Source organism: Prenolepis imparis, unplaced genomic scaffold (assembly GCF_030444845.1).
Source record: "Prenolepis imparis isolate NDT839.2.m4 unplaced genomic scaffold, iyPreImpa1.0 SCAF_6, whole genome shotgun sequence".
In the NCBI taxonomy this organism is placed as follows: Eukaryota; Metazoa; Arthropoda; class Insecta; order Hymenoptera; family Formicidae; genus Prenolepis; species Prenolepis imparis.
Window position 1 is genome coordinate 10,509,129 of NW_028141164.1, and position 26,350 is coordinate 10,535,478.

Genomic DNA, 26,350 nt, shown 5'->3' on the forward strand with positions numbered 1-26,350 from the left:
TCCCATGGAACGATAGAGGGTGCGAACTCCCCGAAGTTGAATATACAAGGAAGGGTAATTAATTGACAAGTCTTATCCGTCAACCGCATGTTCACTAATCCACCCGCTGTCAAGCCTGAAAGCTTCTTATGTAAGGAGATTTTTCCATAAATCCTATTTAGCACTAAAATTAGTTTGCTACATTCAAAATACTATTATTATCAAATTATTGTGATAGTCATATTTTATGATATAATAGATGAACAAGTATATATATTCCCTCTCTATACTCTTTCATCTCTCTATCATAAAATATATTACTATCACATTTACATTACAATTACATATGTATATTTAAATATATATTATGGATGTTATTCGAATATATAAATTATAAATGATGGGGCTTTATTAATAAAACAATATGTTCTTTTCCGCTTCTCGGCATTTGATAATGAATAATGGCAACGATAAATTTTGCAATTACGCTAACTTAAAATATATTCGGTATGTTTGTCTCGACGTCTTGCCCAGCGAAAAAGAGAAAACGGCCGAGGCGTGGGTGGTCAACGAAACCGCGAATCCGAAACGCGAATACATTCTGAAATCCTCGTGCGTGTAAACAGCCTGCAGCCTGCAGCCTGCCGCGGACCGCGAATTATTAATTCTCTCTTCTGGAGATACCCGAAGTCACCGTTGACTTATTCTCCTAGAGGGAATTCTCGAGTAAAAAAACAAGATTATCCTCTCCTGTGGGATATAAAAAAAGAGCTACCGCCATCATTCTTTCCAGGCAGCGGAATCGTGGTAGGATCTTTTCGTTATACAACAAATGATAGTTTGATTTTCGTGATTATGGTTGAATAAGATGATAAAAACGTGCTCTGTTGAGCCGTCATCTCGATAATGAGATATCGAGATAATATATCGCCTGCTCAATTTTTAATTAACATTTATAAACCGTACTCTATCTTCCTTTTTCGAGATTTTCATGAGAAAAACAAGATTTAACGATGAATTGAAAAAACTCACGAATTGTCGATTGAAATCGAACAGAATGCGCGCTGTTAAATAGAATACAAATTTTGGTGTGCGAAACGAATATAGCGTGCGATACGTTTTGATGCCCCGCGTAAAACATAATACTCATAAAACATTGCGCACATCGTTAAAAGTGCGCCAGAGCCATTTGGAAATTTCAAGTGCGCGTTCGTGCTAGAGTTGGAATAATTGGCAATGAAAAAGAAGTTTCGTCACATCGAAAAAAAAAAAAAAAAAATGGTATCCGCTGTCAATTAAATTTTTAATTACAACTCACCCTTCGCGCATAATCTACGGTGTCGCGTATGCTGTTGTGTCACGCGTTTCAAATCTGTCTCATTGTACAAATCAATTTTAGTGCTTTTTTTCTGATTTTTTTTTTGTTAAAATTTTTGTAAAAAATTGTAAAATTACAGCTGTTGCGTTTTTTATCACGTTACGGCCATTAAAACTTTCAGTGTGATTGCAAGTTAGCTGATCGCGAATTTCCTGTTTTTCACGCGCGAGGCTATCGAAATTAAAAATCTTTAAAGTATGTGGAGGACTTTAAAGTTGGAAAGAAAGGGAGAGAGAGAAAGAGAAAGGTTCTTACATGTCAAAAGTAGTTATTCTCGAATAAGTCGAAGGCGCGTGGCGCTTAAGTTTCAAGGAGTCGGACTTCTTCCCCGCCTCTTCCATTCGCGTCTCCCTTCTGCTATTTAAAAATCTTGCCGCGGCGATTCGGTCCGGCAGCTCCTGCGAGATTCTGCTCGCAAGTTAATGCAATGCGCAGACGGAAAGGTACACGAAGACGACGGGGAAGAAGGGGAGAAGTAGTTCCGGGAGTGTCTTCTCTAACTACCTGCGACGAATTAAGGGAGGCCAGGAGCGAAATTAAAAGAGTACCCGAGAACTTGAGGGGTTCAGCACGTTCCAATTATTTGCACGAGGCGCGAGGCGTGAGGACTGCGAAGAAGAGAGTCGATATTTTTTTTTTTTTCTTTTGTCTTTCTCTTTTATTCTCCCACAGTTTTCGCCGTCTCATTTTCTTTCATCGCGTTTATCATGCGACGAAGAAGGGAGGCTCGAGCAAAAGAAATTATTTTGGATTACTTTTTGCGCTCGGCTTTATTGCGCGATGATGGTATAGAGGGGTTGAGGAGAAGGGGACAATGAGGAACGGTAAAACTCACGGAACTCAATACGACGCATAAACTACGCGGAGAGACCCTCGCGGAGCGAGACGGACGGCGGGCAGGAATTTAATTTCATTAGCCAATGAATTTCTTAGTAAATCGCGTGTGAGCCGCCTGATGTAGGATCCAGGATCCGGCAATATAGAATCCAGGTGATATAGAAATGCGCGGTGTGTGGAGGTCGGAAAAGAAATTAAACGAAGAGAGCGGGAGAAAAGAGAGGAACGGAAGGGCTCCAGGCAGGAGGCAGACGGCAGGCAGAGAGAAAGGGTCGTTGGAAAACGTTCCACGGAACAGAGATTCATGTAGAGACGGTACAGAAATTTTCGAAGCGAAGAACCAGTTCGATCCGCATTCACGCAATGCATAATACTCGTTTGGTAAGATATATCGTTCGAGCGATTAGGATAATGGGGGCTAGTTATTTTTATTTCGAGTGTATATATTACGCCAACTTTTCTTTCTATTCTCGGACGATTCAGTGAAACGCGTGTCACGGCAGGTTATATACGAAGAGTCTCATCTCGAAAGAGACGCAGACTTGACCGTAAAAAAAGTAAGAACGTAAAAAGAGATGAGACTCACATACGTTTGCCGGGTAAGTCGAGACGCAGCTACTTCCGGTCTCATGGCCGCTTTTCCCGTTCCGATCGTTAAAAGTCGATATCACGGAAGGGTGAGAGAGAGAGAGAAGCGCCGGAACGTAAACTGCGGTAAGTGCAACGTTATTCGAGCATAGAAAACGCCCGGGGAGCACCGGCGGCAGTTACACGAGTCATATAGCACCGGCGAAAGCGAGAAAACCTCCCCGATCGTTTCCAGTTCCCTTTCCGAGTACTGGGAAAACGAGACTTTGATGGCGACGCGAGATTCGAAAACAATCGTGACATAAGTTACGTCAAAATCCGAGATGTCTCTTTACGCCAACTTTTCAGCGCGCGTAACAAAGCGTTTCGGCGCAATTCCGCGCACTGCATTTGTTAAATTTGTTTTGCCGCGTAAAGATTTTGATATTTTTCAAGAGAACTCTCTCTTTCGCGAGAGCGATATCGATCGATGGAAGCTTTTTCTCTTACCTCTTAGCTCGCGTGAGTGATTCTGACATTTCCTCGAACTAATATCTGCCGGGAACCGGGCATCGGTTCCTTGCGGATAAATGAGAGCGTGTTAGTCCAGCAAAGGAGGACCAGAAACGAGGGTGGCCCCCGGGGGTAAATGAGTGCGAGCTGGCCACGAGGGTCAGAGGGGGTTACAAACGATCGAGCGAATCGCCCGCATTAGTCTTAGTCAGAATCAGAGATAAGCCAAATGAGGGATAGCCGCATGAAAAACATTGGCCCGTCACCGCGCAACCGGATTATTCACCGGCTGCAAACTCATCTGAATAATTTGCGTGCCGCTACGAATCCTATTGCGGATCAAAAAGCGTGATAATGGATAACCAGATCGAATGCAAAATCCGAGAAGGCTAATTCGCGTACCATTTTATCTTTGTTTTAATTTTTTATCGTGATATATTAATTTATAACGTATATTTTTTTTTACGTTCGATATTTTTATGCTCATCATAAATTCACAAACTCGAATAAATCGAAAGCATAATAAAGCTTTTTTTCGATAAGAAATTTATTATGACTATTAAATACTATTATCAAAATTTTACAATTTTATTTCTCTTTCATGCTTTTTATACAGATTTGCATTGAAATAAGTTTATAATAAATAGGTATAAATAGTTTATATCCATGTAACTATTATATACCTATTTATTATATACTATTATATACTTGTGTCCATAAAAATCTGTACAAAGAGAGAATTAAAAAAAAATATATATAATATAATATAAAATTAAATACTATAATAAATAAAAATATAAAATTAATTGTTTTTTGTTAAAATATCTATGTTATGTTGCGGGATTAACTTATATTGATTTATATTGTTACATCTCTTCGACATCGATAGTTTCTACAATCATTTTATGCATAATATTAAACAAATCTCGGAAAGATGCTTGTTCAAGTTTTCGATTTAAGTGAATATATGCGAAGGTATAAAAAATGCATCCAATACCATTATCTAGCGTCACCAGATGAATGTCGCTGTTAGGACCGAGGATATTTATGATCCTCCGCGGTAGATGAAATCGAAGGTCTCGCGGAAGGAAATCCCCATAGCTTGTGGAATCTACTTCGCGTGTCGCCTCACCGATTCGCACGATATATCGATTGGATGTTTCGCGTGTAATCTAGAAAGGGAAGGCTCCTCATAATTTCTCTTTCGGCCAAGTTTGTCGACCGTCTCCTCCTTTTCGTGCGCCACGACGGATCGACGATCCATCCATTCGGACCACTCCGCAAATAACATCATAAGAGAGACCATCGGGAACGTTCTTCTACGCGTTATATATCGGTATGTATAAAATATGGTAGGGAGACCGGGAACGATTTCTCGGCGTTCTCATACAATAACATTCGCGGATCTTTTACGGCGCTATCCTCCTCCTTCGGCGAGATCCAGTGGCAAAACCCGGCGGCGAACGTGAGAGGGAGAAAATAACGTAGGTGAGCTATCGGCGATTCCCGGACATAAATCGACATGTACTTACCGAATTGCTTCCGAATCGTTCCTTTATATCCCTTGTTCCCCGAGTCTGCCCTCGAGCTTTTTTCCTCTTTTATCCGTGCAGCTTCTTAAAATCTTGTTAACTCGTTGTATAAACACATGAATATTTAAATACACGGGACGTTTTGCACGAATTGTATCAAATTTCTGGATCGTATTTTTTTAGAGAATTTTTTCCAGAGTTGACATTTTTCTAAAGATAACTATCTTTCAGAGAGATAAAAATTGAGGATCTTTTTTTCGTAAATGTAATTTTGTTATTCAGTTATCGCGAATTAATTATCAAAATTATTCAAATTAATTACCAAATTAATTAATTAAGTTAAGTTGGTATAGTGTAAAAGTATACGATAAATATATAAAATATTTTAAGTTTTTATATCTTTGGATGCCAGATATATGTATAAGACACGGACGCGAATAATCTTCACAATTGTAATAAATAATTTAAACAATACGTGTTTCGCGTAGACGCGAAGTTTCGCTTTGAATTATTGCAGCCAACCTTTGAAGGTTTATATACTCTCCAACTCTTTACTCAGCTGCTCCTCCAAAACTAACCATGGTCTTCGAACGGTCCGCAAATATTAGACTTCGGACGAATATAGGACTCAAATAAATGTACGACCGTCGGTGCTTCGCGTTGGTCATCGAAAAATATCGTCTATCTTGCGTTCGTGCTTTCTCATATTGCCATATTTACGTGATCAACGATCGCATCTAATCTTCCTAGAAATGTATTTTTCGCCGTAAATTAATTGCTTTTTTTTATCGGGAAACTGTATAAAATATCTCAAGCTCTTTTCATTTATTATATACTTTTATACACTCTCGAAATGATTTTAGCGCGCAAAATTTGATAGTCAGATGATTCCAGTACCTATTTCAATTTAGTATTCCTCCAAATTCCGGTTTTGCCCATTGCTCAGCACGCAACGAGGCGCAATGCTGCGCAGCGGAAATTACTTTCTCGACGTCGTCAAATAATTGAATCTCGCAGAGCTCGCGAGAGAGAGAGCGCTTAGGCGGTCAAAGGACTTTTTCGGCAGAGGCGAAACTATCCGCGCGCCGGTTGTTGTTGAGCATCGAATACCAGCATTCACGATCGCTTTGCGTGGCGCAGTGATTGATTCGTCTCTCTCTCTCTCTCTCTCTCTCTCTCTCTCGGCTACGAAATGCAACCGTTAAACGTATACGTATACGTAATATACGCGTACATACACATACCATCTCGGATGCGGCACGGTCGCACGCTCGGGATTCCAGCTCCGCTGGAAATGAAACTTCGCCGCGGCGTCGACATTCCCCCGGTGCCTTTATTAAATTGGAATTTAATTGCTCGACCCCGCCGCTCCATTACACCGCGTATGTATCCATGCGCCGATGCAAATCATACGACGAATACGCGTGTTGTGCGTAGACTGTCGTTCACGCACTGATTTTTAGTTAATTCTGCGTACTCTTTTTAATAGGAAATTTATATATTTTATATATATATAATATGTATATAATGTATTATATATGTTTTACATTCTCGATAAAATAGATTATAACTATCTTAATCTCTCTTTCTCTTATGCACACACAGAGTTTTATTGAATTACCGGTGTATCACCAAGCTACTGAATTTCCAATTAATATTAAATATTACGGGTACCGGTTAACGCCGCGCGTAATTTAGAAACTGATGATCTTTGCAAGTAGTTAAGCAATAGTTGAGCAAGAAGCCTCACGGCAAGGTAAGGTGCGCGAACATTGAACTCTCGCAAGGCGATAGCGCGTGACTTTCCCTTATCTGAGAGACAAGGATAGGAGAGACTGGCGAGATATCCCAATGTTTTGCTCGTTCCACGTCATTTGTGCGGGTAACCATCGGAATTAGGAGTAGAAGAAGGAGGCGGCGGCGGAGTGATAGTAGAAAGAAGCGGGCAATCTCGACCCGCGTGACAGGCGACTCTCGAAGCTTTCGTTCATCCCACCCCCTTCTCCACCCTCTTTCATCATCCCTCGGAGAAAGAGCGGTACTTCCGTTCGGTCCACCGTAGATTCTTTTCAAGAAGCGCCGTGATGAAAAACACCACGGCGCTGGCGGAGAGGAACTTCTCTCATCGGTCGAGAGGGAATTTCATTAACGACCTTACCTACTTAAAAAAACATAGAAGATTCTGATGACGAGACCATGAACGGGAGACCAGGAGAATAGCTGAACTCTGAAGGAAAGACGGCGCGCACTTAGCTTTATAGAGACTTTGAGGGGGCATGGCGAAAAAAAGAGGAAATTATAGTCGAAAGGCTCTCCGTCGAGAGAACGAAGACTTAGGATTAGGCGAGAACGTGAGACAGACGACAGGAAAGACGAGAGAGGAATCACTCTCGGTGTTTTCGAGCGTAATCAACAAGCAGTTGGTTGATTCGCAGCCGTAACTGCGCGATCTCGGCAACGGTCGAGAGCGCTGCTTTGCTTAGAACGTTACTCTTGCCGTGATACAGACAGGTCTCTCGTATCACCGGTATGCTCGACAGTCAATCTCAGACATGCCAGCCAGCGCGCGCAGTCGAGCCGTCGTCTGCGAGTCAAAGTGGCGAAACCCATCCGTGATTACCGAACGCAACCGCTGATGCGACTGCTTGATTGCTCCTCGGCAAACTATTTCAAACTAACTTCATACGTATACAGCTCTCGGCGACTCGGGCGACCTAAATATTTGTCTCCGGAATACAGGGGGAAGATGTACCGCATCGTATACAATGGGGTACTTCATTATTGACTCCGTGACACCTTATCGGTCGAACGACCAATCAGAATTTAGCGAACCATTATTATATTCCGCCACGAATACGTGAATGCTGCGAGTCGTAATATTGAGTTGCGAATCGCAGCGTCGGTTCGAAGGATCTGTACAAATGCCGGAGATGACGTGACGGTCACGAAATTAAACAGAACGTGATATATGAGTACTTACATTCTATCGGAGATAGATTGTAAATGGAGAACTCTCCACGGGGAGAGATCCGCAACGGTGGCGGTGCCCCGGATCTGTTTCGAAAGGGGGTGTAAAACGACGTTCATCGCCCAGTGTGTCCCACGGAAGCGATGATTCATCCGAGAAAAATTCAGCCTTGCACATTTTTGACGTCGTTTGCATCGTGTCACGATTGATGACCGCGCATCTGCCGGTGGATCGCGCGTCCCTGTGTATGATCGACGGTCGGCTGCAGCTGAAGAGGAAAGCGGGATTTGATAAAGGGTGAGCTTTTTATTGCGCCATCCAGCGTTGTGATATTTCTCATAGATGCGTGTTCTCGTCATTACTGTTACGTCGATCCTCGGCTAGGCTCTTGCATCGCGAGAAAAAGGTGACAAATGTCTTATTTATTCTTTAATATTTATTTTGAAGTAATTTTGAGGATCTTGACGAATGGCGTTAGGTTAAAAATATTTTTTATCTGCTTATATATAGATTTATACCCTTATAAAATCCTCGTCATATTTTAATCACAACTAACATATTTAATTATATTAATAATATTTTATCAAGTAAAATATTATGTTATTATAATTATCTTGTAACTTTGTTGTAAAGCTGATCTGGTATTGCCTTTTGAAAAATATGTGAACGTGCTTAATGTTGTTCGTGGTTAAATCCTCTTGCATAAAGTTGCGAATACCGCTTTGTTGCTGTTACGTAAGTTTAATCAGCGTTATTACTTACTTGAGGTATAAGCTTCTTGTCATAATGGCTGTGGTCTTAGATATCTTAATGACTCTCTATTCTCGTGAATTGTTTTCACGTCATCGTGGCTGCATTCCGAAGTAAGTCTCCGGCAAGCTGCGAGCGCGACTTGTCGCAACGCCAACATAACTTCTAAACTTGGCCGCGACTTGCCGGAATTCTGGAACTCGCTTCCGAGGTTTTGTATTCGCTCTACGGATAAGACCATGCTTTGTAACTATATTACTGGGCGCATCAACGTCATGTTATGCACTTCTCGTGAACAGAATTATTGTTAAACGTTCGAATAATTCGATCCCAGTCAGCTTTCCGCAGAGAAGTAATCATTGTATTACATTATCGTTTTTTAATTTTTTTTCAAAACTGAAGTTAACATTTAATTTATATATAAATTATAATACTCTTTCAAGGGTATTTTCTCCTAAAATTTCTTTCAAAATAATGACAATCTCTCGCCAATTTATCGCGAAATAGTAGAAAGAAATATTCAATAAAATTTGATCGCGTTATTTAAAATAACCCGCGATTGAATTTATCAGACGTTTATCTATTTTCAATCTGACCACGCGTCCGCCATAACTCATTCTCGCGCTGATACGCGTAATCAGTACGTACAAAAGCCGAGGATCCGCCGCAGTGACGAACTCGGCGTAACAAGGTTCGGGCGTTTCATTTAGTAGATGAATTGCGCACCGGCGACTGCCCACCATCATTATAAATCACGACATAATTACACGACCGCGGCGGGCAGGGTGCAAGCAAGGGATATCCCCATCCTATGGTCGCCCCTACTTTTGCATCCCCTATTTCACTTCCACTGGTTCGCGCGCGCACGCCTACGCGCTCACGTACGCGCGTAAACGCTGCGCGGGTAACGCGCAATTTTTTTTCCCTTCTTTCTTCCTTTTTTCCGTGGCACGTGCGTTCAATATGTCTGACCCGAGCCAGCTGGAATTCTCTGTCGTGCCGAGTTTAAGCGTCGGGATCGCGACCCCAAGCCGTTTTTCTTCCCGCCCGTAATTAGTACCTTGCACAATATTGCATTCTATCGCCCGCGTCCGTACGTCTGTTGTATACCTATATGTATATATTCGTACGATAGAGGGAATATTTCTCTCTCCGTCCGCGTCTTGGTGTGCAATCGCGGCCTTTCGCGCGTCTCACTTTTCTGCGCCGCAAGGTTAATTGCCTTTGGATTTTTCCGCGCGGGATCATCGACTCCGAGCGATGCTGGAACACGCGGATTTCCATGAATGCGGAATTATCGGCAGTAAGTTCGACATATTAGCATCGTAATCAACGGAACCTATAACTTTTATTAATTTAAGCATTCCCACGAGAATCCCATTTGGCGCGAGAAGACGTACGTATAGGAAAGTACCCTCTTCAATTATAATTATAAAATAATGACCCAAGAAAAGTAGAAAATAAACGATTCGCGCTGCGTCACGAGGAGTCAGGTATAAGCCGTTTCTTGTAATCAACTGTGCTATGAATTCTTTACACGTCGATCTACATACTCCGCACAATTACGAGGACGTTGCAGGAGATACACATGGGAGGGGTATTACAGATTAAAAAAATACTTTGGCGAGCGAGTTTCTATCGTTTTTATCGCGTACTCGGCTACACTCGTTACGTTGTCGCAGTGTGACGCAGTAACGTCGTTTTATATCCTGTTTTACGAAGATCGGTGTTGCGACCCCTACGAGGGGTTCGAGGTGCCGTCTCTCTACGAGAATGACAGTATTTCACGATCGTCCACGTTTGCGTGGACCCTTCGCGACCTGGACATCCGATAAAGCCGCGCATTCCGGCGTGGATCCTCCGAGTTATCCATTAGCCTTAAAAGCTGCGCGCCATTTGATCGCGGTCGTTTTTCATTGCGCGCGCGGGAAGGATATAAAATCCAGAGTCATCTCCGTCCATCGATTTCCGATCCAACGACGCGCCGGCCGTAACAATGTGATCGGCGGCACATCGAGATATCTCGCGAGACAAGATCGTGATGTTTGCACAACAGTGGGACGCCAGTTTGATTATTTATATGCATATCTTCCCGATGCCTGTCATATCGCCGATAAAGATCGGTTCATCGGTCATCGAGCATGCGTGCGCAAAACCTCGGAGCGTTCATATATTGATTGCAAATATTTTTCGTGCTTCGGCATGGTCGATTGTTAAAGGAGACACCTCGCCGCGTTTCAGAGAAAGACTCGTTTCATATATATATATATATATATATATATATATATATATATATAGCCTTCTTTTACCTTACATACGCGATCACATCCCGTAAGTATATCCGACAGGACGGTGGCTTCGGCTATCGCTTCTAGATGTACCTGAGCACCGAGTATATCTTCCCGACACGACGTGCTATGAAGATATTATTGGCACTTGGTGCTACCCACGTACAGGATACGCTGTTTCTTCCCCGTAGCGCCCCGGTCTCCCCAGTGAGACGACGACGAGATCGTACGTGTGCTATAGCGATTCGGCCCAGAGGGTATCCGTGCCGTGACATAACCGGTACTTGCGCCGGACTACTGATCCGTAGAGGAATTCCGCCAAATATAGAGGGAGAGAGATGGATATATGTATTTCGATTTTTCGCGAGAGATGACTGCGCACACGTCGTGTCGGCCTCGCAAGTCGGCTCTTATACCTTCTTTGTCCGCGAAAACTGGTTGCACTTTACGTCACCTGCTCTCCTCGAAAGCGCACACATTCGTTATATCCGATTTGCCATCCCGCGTTATTGTGTCGCGCAGGATATTAATGCTGATATATACGACGAGGACTTGCAAATATGTCGCTTATAAGTGGCGGTGCACTTTTTACACACGCGTTTCAACGTTTACACATGCTGTCGAGGACGTGGGGGAAACGGTTGATGAATTGAAATGGAAGATTTGTTAAAGAGGATATCTCGTTAATGTATTAAAGGCAGCAAGTATGATATAATCGAAAATTCTCTTTGGGCTCTATAAATTCACATTGCAAATTTATCACATAAAAAATCGTCTTGAGAAGAAATAAAAAAACTATTTCAATCGCATAAATATCATACAAATAAAAATATTTTAATTTTAAACCATGATGTATCGGAAATTTTTTGGACTCTGTAAATTTACATTGCAAATTTATCACACATAAAAATAAAAAAAACATCGTCTTAAAAAAAAAATTGAATTGCATAAATATCATTCAGTTTAACAATATTTTAATTTTAAGCTATGTGAATAATTTCGCATTGTTATAAGTTACTGACATTTGAATAATGGCGTATGGAAATCGATTGGAATTTGCTGGATGAGTTTTAGTTTAAAACTCGAATGCGATTTCAGATTCTTATCAATCTTTTTTGTATCTCCCGATATTTACTCGCAGTAATGACCGAGGCGGATTTCGCTTTGCGTACAGTAAGTAACGATTTATCGCGATAAAACTGTCCATTTCGCTCGTACAGGCAAATTGATTGGCTATAGAAGTCCCCATTACGGATTTGATTTCTACTTAAAATAGAGACGATAGAAATAGCTTTAAAACGTACATCGACTTTAACATTTTCTATATCATTGTACATGAACATTCATGAGATAGTGGCAAGACGATGCATCATGGAGTAAAGTATAATATAATTTTTATTTTTGCAAGGATACAAATGTTGTATAAATACGAATCAATATTTCAATTTTTGATCCATTATTCGACGAGAACAATTATCGATTTATAGATAAGAACATTTTCATATTAATAGCGACCCAAATGTCAAAATCAATTTGACATTATTACGATGAAGAGATATGAATAGTAAAGAAATCTCCGACACTTCTTTAAAATAAATGAATAATACGTGTAATAATTTCACACATTGATTATCTCGTTTAACGTATATAATAATGCAATCGAATAACACGCTGTTTATGACCCAACAACGGCTTTAATTCTGGAAAATGGAACTAGTTCTCTGAATCGATTTTCTCGAGACGGTATCGGTTTGCTTTCGGTTTCCTTTTCACGCGATACATCGACGTGCCGCATAAACATCGCCCGAAAGTTTGTTCCTTAACGGTCCTCGATTTCTACTGCGGTTCTACAATCACATTCGAATTGCGCGGCGAGCAAAGAATGCCACTTAAACGCGACAGTTAAGCGGAGTTAGAAGCGTCCCGAACGAGGTTTCCACGGTTTACGAGCGATTCGCGCCGCAGAGCTATACGCTTTGTGGTCGGTTAATGTACCAGATTTCAGGATTCGATGAGCCACGCTATAACCTATTGGAATTTCGGTTGAAGCCGTCTCCTTTGAGAGATCGAGCTCTTCCCAAATACTCTCCGCATCGATCATCTTGCGTAAGACCACTGATTGTGTGAATTGAAATTATCAATTTACTATTATTATTACTATACAATGGCCATTAATTATCATAATTATTTTAATCGGTTGAAAATTATTATCAAAATGAAACTATGATTTCTGCAATATTTTTTTTAGAATTTGCAATTTTCGATATGAGATTTTAGATATGCGTGTAAATTTTTAAAATGGGATGTAACGTCGCGACTTCGTAAAAGTTTACACTTGAATATTCTCCGAGTAGAACGAGCCTCCCTAGAAATGTCTGCTACGACAGCGATGCTTTGCGATTTTTACGCGAGTCGAAGAAGTAGCTACGAGAGAGTTGCATAAATATTTCCGAGCTAACGCGACACGTACGTAGAAATTGATGTTTACTGACAACATTATATCCGATATAATCGCCCAGGAAGAGGTCGTCCTGAATTTGTTGATCTGCCGCGTTTGCGCCGCATCTTGCCAAAGTCCTGCCCCGGGATGACCACTGCCGACCTTAGCCCACCATACAGTCGTAACCCACGCCACAAGAACATCAAGTTTGCGGATTCCCGCGGGAAATGCAATATACGTCACGTAATTGCAGACGCGTGTGTGGATATTACGCTCGCTCCGAACTAGTTATTTTTACATTTTGACCCAATTTTATATTGTTGAAACGACTTGTGCCACACACAAAAATTTACGATGCGCATATTTACGCATCATTAATTATAGACATCTCAAAAATTCGAGATTGTATCGCAGCCAAATTATTATTGCATTTTTAACTATTAGATACGCTTTCTATAATCGCAATGTTATTTTTTTCTGTTTCAGGTGAGTACCAATCCCACTAATTTACTTATCTCCGATATCAGATTTGATATATCGTCTCGATCCGCGCGCATTTTGAAGGTAAGGTTTATCTTCACTCTCTTGCACAATGTTTCATTGATACTGTCAGCTGATCGATCCCCGTCAAGTTGTTGAGATATCCACCGACCAGATATCTTTCGCGAAGGACGCTAAGATCTTCTCGCGGCGCGAGAAACGCTTCATAAATCCGTGTCTGACTACCATCGAGGCGATCGCGCGTCTCGTTGCATGTAAATAAATAAAGTATGAAATAATATTGGTGTCATATCTCTCTCTCTCTCCGGGTTCTCGTGCTGAATGGTGACCGTTTGCGGATCGCGTCATTAATAATCGAGAGATTGAGAGTGGATCGAGTGTAGAGAGGGCGGGAAAAGATATTGAACCGATGGATTCCGCTATTAAACATATACCGCGATCCGAAATAAAAAAAAAGCAAGTTTTATATGACGTGACACGCACGCTTCGTCCCGTAGGAATGCGCAGCGCATATCACGCATACTTTATGCGAATAGGACTCCCCCTTAAGCAAATATTATCGCTCGATGAGGTACGTGAATCAACGAAAAATCGAGATTATTCTCAAGATGGTCTGTAATTAATGCCACGAGAATTTAATCTTGTATATATTATATGCGCCACGCGCGTGTCAATTAAATTACTGCACTACGGTGGCTGTGGTTTTTATTTATGGATTCCGGTTTGCGTTTAAGATGAGATGTCAAAGGAACAACCGTATATTTCTTTGAAGCATGTTTCATCACGCTGAAAATATGCAAGTAATATTTATTTAATTATTCTAATATTTTATTTAGATTTTATAAAATATTCTAATATTTCATCTCTCGTGAGTATATCCTTCCGGCTTACAATTATGAAGTAACAAAACATATTTCTTGATATCTTCTACGGAAAAAACATATAATCTACATATGAGTTTATATTTGTCAAGATGTTATATTATTATTAGCTTGGAAATTTCGCATTGGAAAAATCGTGAAATAAATACGACAGGATATCGGCAGGTGAAGAACAAAAATGCGAGATCGAAGAGAATCCGTTAGCGAGGAGAATGCTATTCACGTTACCGTATATATGCAGCTTTAGAGTCCTTCTCGCGTCACGTAACGCTTATCGAACATGAGTAGTAGCTTATCATTGCTCCGCGCGGCGTATTTAACAATTCGTATTTGCCTTGGCATTAATCCGATCCCGGAGCTCTTCGGGCTTACACGACGATCGCGCTTAAGGGATTAACGCGCAAAGCCACGCGAAACGCCGGCTCGCAACGCGAGCCATAGCGGTGAGCTAAAAATAGAAAAAATAAAAAAAAAAACATGGTGCACCCACGTACAGGAAGTAACGCGCGCGCCCCAGCTTCTCTTGTGTCGACCGGATTTAATCTCGGGGTTCACGATCAGGCGATGCGATTTCCGCGCGCACGCGTACAATATACCGCCTCCCTTTATCCCGTGTTACTATGACCCTGCGGGTTTCAGATAAAAATTGTAACAGATGTTCTTCGAGTTTGTCACGGGACCTATGTGATTGTTATTTGTTGGTAGATTTTCTCCTGCGATCGTAAAAAACGAATTTATTTTCCTCAAAGCAATCACGCTCTTTCAATCGATACGCAATTCGAAGATTTATATTGTGTCCGATATATATTTATTTATTTATTTATTTTTTAGTTGAGCTAGTCTATCTATGGTTTAGAGAAAGAGAGGAGAAACGTTCTTCGGATAGACTGTGCATATAGTATACGATGTTTGTTGGATTCGCGATTCTAAATTCGACGTGTAACGCGCACGTTCTCAAGATCAAATCCCTTTCGCTTCATATCTCGGCCGTAAATATGATTTCCGTTTGCATACGCATTTAACATCTTCCTGATATACAATGTATAGTGCGATATACAGACAATATTGCGACTATGTACTTATCCAAGACGCGATAATATCGTATCCACGCCGCGTCGTTAAGATGGGTTCCTTGTCGCGCGGTCACGTGTTACACGTTGCTATTCACTTCCTCTTCCTCTCCTTCCTTCTCCGGTCTGCAGAGAGCGAAACGGAACATATATAGATGTATAAATCAAGCAGGGCACGTTGATAGAAGCAATAAGGGCTGAAGGAATGGGAATAGCAAGGAGAGAGGAAAAAAAGTTGGAAGGAAGGTGGATGGAATTTCGCGGGGAGGAGAAAAATTGGGAAAAGGAAGAGAGAGTGCAAAAGTATACGTGCACGCGCGGGGACGCGGATATATATATATATACATATATATAGGTATATACAGAGAAAAAGGAGGACGGAAGGTGGAATCGGCGGGGAAACAGGCTTATATTGCGCCTTGTGTGTAGTTCGAACGTTAGCCGAGGAATTTGGACGTAGGCTAAGGCCCGCGGAAGAGTGAAGCAGGACGCGGGAAGAGAGAGGGGGCCCGGTGGGCGAGTCGAACAACGGCTGCCAAATTAATGGCATCCCTCGTCCCACATTTCTCGATTTCTCCGACTACGAGACTCTCTATCTCTCTCTTTTCCCTTTTGCTTCTGCCTCTGCCTCTCTTTCCTCGGTCTTCCGCGCCAGGTCGCCCACCTGGCGATATTGGAACGACCGCCGAATTACCGATAAATAACTGGCTATTGAATTATTATCGGGCATTCCAGTCACTGTGCACGTTGCCCGACCTGGGACGCGCCGTTGTTTGCGTCGAATCGAGTATCGCTCCTAAGGGAAGGTTGTTTTGCTCGGCGCCTTTCGTCGTATGGGAATATATCGGTGCCTTTCGGAACGAGAACTGAGAGAATGTGTCGTTTTGCGGCTTGCAGCCGAAGAATGTTTTATGTACGGCTACGAGACATTCGTCCTTTCACCTTCGAGTCCACAGAGTCGACATCGGTTGTTCTCTCGTGCGTTGTTGCTAAATCGCTTGATGTAGTGGTGAGAGAGTGGAGATACGATTTCTCGTAGAATGAAAGAGGCTCGGGGGGATATGCCTTTACCTTTTCTTTCCGAAGCGAACTGAAAACACGATCATGACAGCGAACGCGGCCATTAAAACTTACCGTGATGTAAAGCGTGTACTTGCACCGGTGTACATGCCACTGATTTTAATTGGTAACATAAATCGCGCGGTCTCAAAAGCAAAAGGTCCCTTTTGAGCCTTCGCAAGTCGGCACACGCGGTCGTTAATTTGTTAATAAACTTGCACGAGCGAAAGACTAAGCGAATCGAATGTTAACTAATTGCGGTTATTAGTACATTGAGCATAATATCCTGGGTACGCAGCATTTCTCCGCAGCATATACTTAATAATCGTCTTGCCGAGCGCATTACAGTACGGCACAAAGCATATTCCGGTAATGTATAGGCGTAGGGATTGCACCCTTCGCATCAATCATGACGATTTTTTACTTCATTAATGACGCAATTGCAATTTGATATCAGTCGCAATAATGAACGATTAACATTATCGAAACTGGAACGTATCACGATTTCGACGAAACCACTATCAATCATAGTTTTTGCAGAATAACAGATGCGTATAATGTATAAATCATTGCGTGCAAAAAAAAGGATCGTTTTGCTGCAACGAATATTTATGTATATTTGAGGAAGAATCTTTCGTTATTGAATGCGCCACCGCGACAAAATTTTTTATCCGCTACATTCACCGTCTATTTTGTACGGTATCGTTATGCACTTTGCGCATTAAGTTAACACGTAATCTTGACGCATGGTTCTTGCTGGAAAAAAAATTTATATTTTATATTGACCCGATATGTTGTGTGTGTACCTCCCGAAAGTCCGAATGGAGCAAAAGTGCACACAGGACCCGCGTGCGATCTCGGTTAGTTATTGCCGGATTCAACCTATAAATACACGCAGACGCGTTTAACGCATTTCTAAATTTCCAAGGGAGCAGCAAGAGAAAAAAAAATCCGCGAAACCGTTTCATTGAGCTTTAATTAATGAAAACCATCAACTATCGCGAGTCGCGAGCAATAATTGAGAGCTCTTTTATTATCATCTGGCTTTTTGCACGGCGCTAAAATCAATGTGTCAAGTCGGCACACATAATCCTGGCGGCTTGCTGCCCCGGCAAAAATTTTTACTTTATATCTCTGCACCTGCCTGCCGCCTTCCAAAGGTCCGAAGGTATTTATCGAAGATGCATGGCCCATGAGCGCACGTGGTCTACATAGTAGGGCAGTAGGTACCTACCGATATGGTTGATATACATTATCCTATGTATTCCCGTATCTACAATGTGTAACTTCCCCTTCTCCCTCTCTCTCTCTCTCTCTTTCTCCGATTTCATCTCTCACTCACATACGTATATATGCACACAGTGCATACAGTCGAGTTGCACTGCGAATACGCGTCCATACCGTGGTGCATTATATACCGTGCTCGAGAAGTTCGAGGAGACCATAAAGAAAGATTCATGACGACGATCGGTCCATTATCAGGCTCGTGGACCAACTTAGAGTTTTCGTTATGGTGACATCGTGAGGCTATATTTCTTCGGGTAGTATCTCTCGAGAGCGGAGACATCTGTAATTATGGATCCGGATGAAATCAAGTGAATATGAAAATAAAACTTCGATTATATTCAAAAATATAATACACACTTATTTAATTCGGAATTTAATTGCAATGTGTATAACATAATCGAATTCACAATATATACATTTATGTTTAAAATATATATTATCGTATCGAGATGAAAAAATTGTTTTGTCATTCTTATATCGTATCTATAATTAATTGACACATAATTAACAGAAAATTAAAAGTCAGTACTATACTAAAGGCATCGCGACGTAATGTAATCTAATGTAAATCGGTGGTATTTGATTGGTATCGCGCATTTCTCGAAACAGTTTAACCCCCTGTTCTTCGATGAAAAAGCGAAGGTCCGCAATACGAGCCTCAAACACCGGTACACGATTTAGCCGTGCGCAAAGAGATAGTTCGTACATTGTAGACCGATGCAGGAAGGGTAGGAAGGATGGGCTGATGTTTCACACTCCATCTCCTGCCACTCCTGGATCGTCTGTTCCTGCCTCTGGCGGCCAATCGGTGTTGGATTCTCGGTATTCGCTCCGCTCTTTTTACTTTAACCTTATTCCGCTTCCTCTCACCCCCCGTGTTCCGCGTCACGCCACCGCGAAAAGATCATTTCCCGGCAAAATAATTTATACCCACTCACCGAATCCACTGCAACTTATCGAGCGATCTTCGGATAGTTATCCGGGGAAGCTGCGCGATGCCGACGAAGGATCTGGAACGAACGAAATGTGCCAAAAGCTTCGATCCGTTCGAATTATTGATATGAAACATGAATGGATGATTGTGATAAAAAAAAACTGCAAAAAAAAATGTTTTTCGTACAATTGCTTATGCATATTAAATATATTAATATATAGAGTAAATATAATTAATATAAATAATATAATTTTATATTAAATAATTAACTTTATATGTAATAATAATTATAATTAATATATAACATAATTATTTGTATTTTTTAATCCACTAACATGTAATATCATTTATAAATTTTTGTTAGTGGAACAAGTTCTCGAGAATGTTTCGTCATATCTTTTTTTCTATATAGAGTGAGACTCGATGGGATAACGATGGCAAATCGCGCTCGCGTGTGAAAGTTTCTCTCGGCGTGAGGAGTGCAAACAAAAAGTTTTAAATCGGTCAAACGTGATCGTGACAGAAAAGTACAACACTGAAGAGCAGATCTTGCTCGAGAGTTTCAGGTATTCCTTAGGGTAGGAGGAAGGCGGGAAGAAGTGTAAACGATCAAAGAGTAACGTGTCACGAATTACACCTGCGGAATATTCTGCGGTTTAGCTTTCTTATAGTAGATTAATAAGACAGAGTCATTTCGGAAAAGACTATAATAGATAGCTATTTGACTTGCAGTAATAAGACATTATATGTTTGCGACATAATTCTTTATATACGAATTGTAGCACCGCGAATTTATGTAAATTGGATAAAATTGAGAAAGCATTTTATTCATAAGACTTTTTATGAAAACTTTATTCATTCGCGACGGCAAATGCTACAATTTGTGATTTTTATTTTAGAAGAAGAAGTTTATCGGGAGACTATTTTTTTTTTTTTCGAAATTGGTCGGAGCAGATTGAATCGAGAGAATGAAAATAAGATAAAGAATATTTCGCGAAATTATTGACGTGATATTTTGCATTTTGCATTAATGCGAGGACTGCGCCGTTTCGAACAATTTAACCTCCTTCGTTAGAGCACATTACGATGTACCATCTCGACGTGATATTTTTTCGCGGTCGTTCTTAACGATCTTTCGGCCCGAATGTCGGAATGCAACGTACAGCAGGTTGGTACAATTGAGATTAAAAAGTACAACGCGCGCCCACTCTTTCCGCCAGATCTCGACTTCGCTCCCTCTCATTAACGACGCGAACAATGAAGCACGCTACAGTCTGCAATAAACACTTCTGAAATTGGTTATTTTCCTAGACGCCTTGACGAAGGTAATTGTACGTCAACCGCAGAGATTACCATCATTATGATTGCCCTCTTTGTTTTCGTACTTCTTGCGCTTTCCTCCCTTCTTCCCTTTCTTCATTTCATCACCCTTTGTTTCCTTCATCCTCGTGAGTTTCTTTGGCGAAAAAATCGTTGCGGTAATTTCTCGCGATGACGTTTTGATTCGCGCTTCGATTATTAAAAGTGTAATCGGCACGATCGAGTAAAACTGTGATTCTAATTGACTCGGACAATTCCGCTCTCGATTGGTAAAATAACGATACGGTGAAGCTTATTCGTATACCTTGTTCGATACAGATGTAATGTCTACCTTAATCCTCTATACAAGGCGTTTTATTCAGGCATTTCGCTTGTATTTGTGATGCACTTGGATTAATTGCATCGGATATTTGAAATGCAGCACGGTGAATGCAACGTCATCGGATATAGCTTGGATTGAATCACCGGAAAGGGACGAATAAATAAAACTTACTATTGGACAATCGATATACCGTCGCTCGGAACGAATATAAGCTCTTTATAAAATACGTTTATGGAAGATAACCATGTGAATTAGATCTCTTTAGTATCACTTGATACAGCTTATTTTATCGGATTTTTTTATTTCTTAATGTGTTTTCTCATTGTACGAAGTATTAAGGAAATAATAGATAAAAGAAAAAAATATTGGAAAATAAAAATTGTGTAGGATTATCTAGTCTTTCATACAATTCGTACTGAAAATAATTACTGAAAAACAGAAATATCATAGATGTAGCGAATTATTATTATTACATGTTCATATTCTCGTTTTACGCGATCGTTTCAAAAAATTGTTACATGTTGCTGTCGCGTGTGTATTTTTAAGCGGCAATTACAGCGTAGAGGGGCTTTTCTCAATGTATACAGTACAGTTCTCCATCACTGCTATTTTTCCAGAGGGAAATTACCCGTTCATAATAGATGGCATTGGTCACTTAGAAATGCAGCTTGAAACGGACAAGCGTGTGTTTTTTAGGTGGATGGTCGTCTCGTGGCCGACAGCTGTGCCGTAATAAAACGCTACGTTGAATGTCGTAAAAATTAGTAGGAATTATTCATGTACTTGTAATGGTAATAATGAGTCCTCCGCGAGAGTTAAAAGCGCGCGCCCGGTTCGTGCTTTCGCCGATGGCAATAATAATCCTTCTCCGCGGATTATGATTTCTCCTTGTCGCCGATGTCGTCAACAACGCGTACCGGGTCCACTTTTACGTCGGACATGCCCGCAATTAATTGGACGGGCACCGGTAAAAATCCATCCGGTTTTCATTTGCGACGGAGATATGGTACCGGTGCCCTCAGAATCATTTGTATGATACTCTCTTCCGAAAGAACCATAACTAATCCTACCTCCTGTAAGAGAACCGGCGATACGGCTCGCGATTATCGAGCAGAACGAGCTTGCAACACGTAATATAGCGAGAGGGGGGAGAGCGAAGGGACCGGTGATTACCTTTTCCTTCCTTTGTTGCGTTCTAATTGGAAAAACGTACTTACAAGAGAGAAACAAAACTTGGCCGCGCTATACAGAGAAGAATGTGATTGTGAAATTCCTCTGAGATCCGCCTGAGATTCGTTATGCCGTTGTAGGGTTAATGAATGAAGGGTATAACGACGCAGCGGATATATTCATTGCATGATATTAAATTCCGCCGTCATCTTTGTATGTACATCGGTGCGTATATACATTTTTTTCTCACCCCAAAGTGCGAAGGAGGGCGGGAAGAGGGAATGCATCGACAATAATATATGCATTATCGGAGCGTTGGACACGGTTATCATGCGATACCGATTTCTCATCCAACATCGAGCAACGCGCCGCGTCATGCCGAGCCAGGGCCAGGTTGCGAGCCGACTCTCGCAAGTCGAGAAGCGCGAGACGATAAATCGACCTCGGACGCCGAAGGACGCGCGGGCGATTCATTAACGGGCCTCGTAAAAATCAGGAAGCTACCCTCGACTCATTTGCAAAGCATCACAAGCGCGGGCAAGCTTTCCCCGCAGCGGGTGCGCGTCCTCCTCGCGGATCATTTGCCTCTCCCAAAGGATTTCTCGCTTTGGCTTCTTTGGGTCTTACGCGCGTCTATCCGCGCCGCGAGAGTAAGAGGAGCAAGGAACGCCTCTCTCGCGAGGGCGCGAGAATGAAACGACTTTGAACGGAGGCCGAGACCAGGGGGGGAAGGGACAGATAGGGTGGGTGCAGGTAGGGGGGACTCATCAGTTAATGGAGGCCGCAATTAATAACGCCGGAGTCGTTTATCACTCCGATCCGCGACTTATCCTCGCGTACCTCATAGCCCGGCATATAGGTGCAGGTTCTCTCCCACTTTTCATCTGCCTTTCACTCTCTCTCTCTTTCTCTCCTTATGCTTAACCTTCTGTCCCCGTTCGTTTCATCTTCCCTTTTGATTCCGCGATACACGACGCTCCCCAAAGTGAGCCCTGCAAGACAGCCGTTTTCAAATAGAAGCACAATCTTATAATACCTTCGATACCTTCGAACGAGTTTCCGTAATGCATCCGGCAGATGCAATAATGAAGCGTGTCTCGGTGTTGAGGAAAGGTATACATACATATATATACGGCTGATTGGGAGGAAAGGAGAAAAAGGAGATCGATAGAGGTGGAACGGTAACGCGTTTCGCGAATCGAATATAGTTTGCTGGTTTACTCGATTCCGCACGCGTGCCGAGGAAATGTTTTTTCTAGCTCACAGTGAACGGGGATATATTAACGACGTTAACGGAAATGCATAATAAACGTTGAGCCGTGGGTGGACGTATTTTATCCGCGCATATCCGTCAATACTAATTTTCGTTGAACGCGGATGCTCTTTGTATTTCCTCTTTCTCTCTTCGCGTTTTATCAATATTTAATATATATTCTACAGAATTTGTTACATAGTTATATATAGAACGTTGTGCAGTTTTGTGCCTAGATTGCTGCATAGCGCAGTACGAGATTTTAATCCATATATACCGCATCGGCGCACCAATTTATCTAGTATTTTTCGTTCCTCTCTCACATCCGAATATTAAATATATTTTTTGCTGATTTTATTATATCGCGTGTATATTAAACTACGGTGTATGTGTGCGAAACAGGAACGTATAAAATCGTCGCTCAATGAGATTCTTTTCCGGTATTTCATACTATTTGTTTTTAAACATCGAATATATATTTCTACAAATTTTATTACGTCATATTGAACTACATTATTTTGCAGCGCTGCTAAATATTTAATATCGCGATCGAGTGAATTTTTTTGTCTTGCACGCTTGTCTTTATTTACTCTATGATATTTAATATCCGCCATACTGATTTTATTGTGTCGCGTACAAAAATTATTCTCGACTTATCCCGTCAGATAGAAAAATTTAATAATATAATTTTTAATATTCAAGTTGTACAATAAAATAATTTCTTTATTTGTTAAAGACGACTCGTGCATTGCGTTATACATTTATATATCTTACTCGGGAGGTATTGTCGCCGCGATTACAGGAGATATATAAGTTCGTCTATACGGTGATCTCGAAGACATCTTCCCGAGGAATCTTTTGAGACGTTTCGTAATATCCGGATTGCCAGTGAAATGGACGGTTAAGAGCATCAAAACGGCTTGCTTTTCTGGAGAGTGCACTCGGCGGTATGAATCGTATTGGAATGAGCCGGGGCGAGGGCGGGAATGAAAGAAAAATGTCGGGATAGAGAAGGACAGGAAAAATGTCAGACGGGTTTAAGAGATGAGGACGAGGAAGGAGCGCGAGGGATAGGAGGAGGAGTCGCAGGCTCTTCGCTAATTAAGCGATCGCATTGATCCCGTAACAGAATCCAAGGCATCGTATTTGCATACCTCCTCCCGTCTTGTTTTGCTCGCTTGTTTCGTGTTTCGAGCGGCATCCGGTTCGTGATTCCACGAGCGGGCCGAATTTGGTCCGCTTCAACGATCGCGCTCGGATCCATCTCTCTCCTTGTAAAAAGAAAGTACGTATATACATATATCCCGTGTAGAGAGAGAAACGAATCGCGCACGGCGTTGAGAAATCACCTGAGAGCCAGCTTGTCTTAACATGGTAGATTACGTATAGTATAGCGCATGCCGGCTTGTAAACCCGATCGTACAAATTAATGGTTATTACTCGAACATTATGTCGTGGAGTAATATCGCGCTTTTGGAAAGGGAGCGGGAGGGGCGAAGGGTTATATGAGATGTAGTCCAAGTCCGTTTGTACCATTCCGAGATCACGAGAGAGACGGGCTCGCTCAGATGCACCGGAGGGTGCAGGTGAGAACTGAGAATGCATATGTGGGCAGCGGCGATCCTCACACTCTGCAATACGCAGCGATATTGATTAACAGCCACAAGTTTTCAGATACTTCAAACAGTGCTTTCGTGAAGGCTGTCATGTGTATTCATATGTGTGATTTGGTTGATTTTGGCGATAAATTAACATGCAATATATATAAAAAGAATTCAAGCATTTTTTTAATTTCATGCGTTTATTATAAAAAATCAATTAATTCTACCATTCCAAATACCATTGTCTTTTTACAAATTTTCCTACTCGCTTAACTTATTCGAAGATACGTGCGTACTTTGCAACTGTCGAAGCAGGTTTAATAGAAGCGCTTCAAGATCTTGCTCCGTAAGATCTTCCAATTAAAGGCAGCTCGATAGTCACGATAAAGATCGAATTGATCTCTGCGTCCGGTTGGCTCAAGTTAGAATTCGCTCGAATGCTATTCCGGAAATGGCGTCACCGAATCAGGAAGTTTCGACTCGTTCCCCCGGGGATACAGAACTATCAGTTTTACTCACGTCTAGGTGCGAACTTTGGTCGTCGCTTCCTCGTTTTTATTTTCTTCTTTTTGCATCAATACGCATCGAATGGAGATTTATTTTGATAAGAAATCAAGTTGCTCGCTAAAACTCTGTGCAACTTAAATTTTTCACGGGAAATTTTCTCAAATTTATGATACGCGTTGAATTAAATCGTGTCACAACTTATTACTAATTAATATACGGTGTAAGGAAAAAATGTTAATAGCTGTTCGCGGATTTCTGCGAATGCAGTCTCACTTTTCTCGCCGCGGTTCTAATTTTTTAATGCTGCTTATTCTCTTTTCGACCTGCGGTGTTTCATTTTCATGCATCTTGTTTTTTTTTTTCTTCGTTTCCCGTTCTCTTTTTTTCTTTGTCTGCCTTAATATATTGAGACATAAAATCGATAAGTTTTTATACTGGTTATTTAACCGATTCCTTGAGTCGTGGATATGAAGAGAGTGCGAATGCCGGTAGTCTCTCTCTCTCTCTCTCTCTCTCTCTCTCTCTCTTTCTCTCTTTCTCTGTGCAGAAGCACATATTTCTGTGTCCGTGAGTACCCGAGAGTCTTCCTCTCTCGACGCACGTCAGAAATCGATAATCGGAAAGAACAACGATCGCGGCGAAAGCGGTTTCGCAGCGAGAAACTGGTTCTTGTCGCAACAACGAGCGTTATCTACGCCCGCGTGCGCGATTTACGATTCGAAAACCCGTCTCACTGTTATTGACAAGAAAATACAGGCGAAAATACAAGCGCGAGAATGTTTGTTTCGAGATATTCCTTGTCGGCCGTCTTCACGTGTAAACTCTATTCGATATACATATTCGACTCTTTCAACATTGATAAAGAATGGACATGTATACGACTAATATAATTTACGATGAAAGACATTTAGTTTATTACTCCAGTTATTTACCTCGCGTATAAATAAACATTTCTGAGTAATGTTTTGCTCTCTTTCACACCGCGTTTAATATTTCAGTGATGTTAAATTTTTATACAAGTACTATATCGGATATTAGAGAGAAAAGTGAAAGACAGAAGTATATTTATAATTCAACTGCGGAAAAGAGAGTACTTTGCTTTTGTTACAAAGATAGAAGAAGAGTCCTCGATGAATTTTATGCAGAGACCATTCGTCCTCGTTAAGGACTGAAAAATCAGGATTTTTTTTTCTC

The 26,350-nt window shown here is 41.4% G+C and overlaps 1 long non-coding RNA gene across 2 annotated transcripts in view; it reads left to right on the forward strand.

The window, feature by feature from the left end:
• LOC145937981 (uncharacterized) overlaps positions 1-26,350 on the forward strand; it is a 422,282-nt gene that overhangs the window by 119,952 nt on the left and 275,980 nt on the right. The window contains exon 3 of one of the 2 annotated variants that reach the window (XR_014425657.1): positions 13,739-13,870. The exons of the other annotated variant lie outside the window; for it this stretch is intronic. This is a non-coding gene — a long non-coding RNA (uncharacterized LOC145937981). Of the gene's footprint in view, positions 1-13,738; positions 13,871-26,350 lie in introns of those variants that run through there. 2 annotated transcript variants of the gene reach the window in all.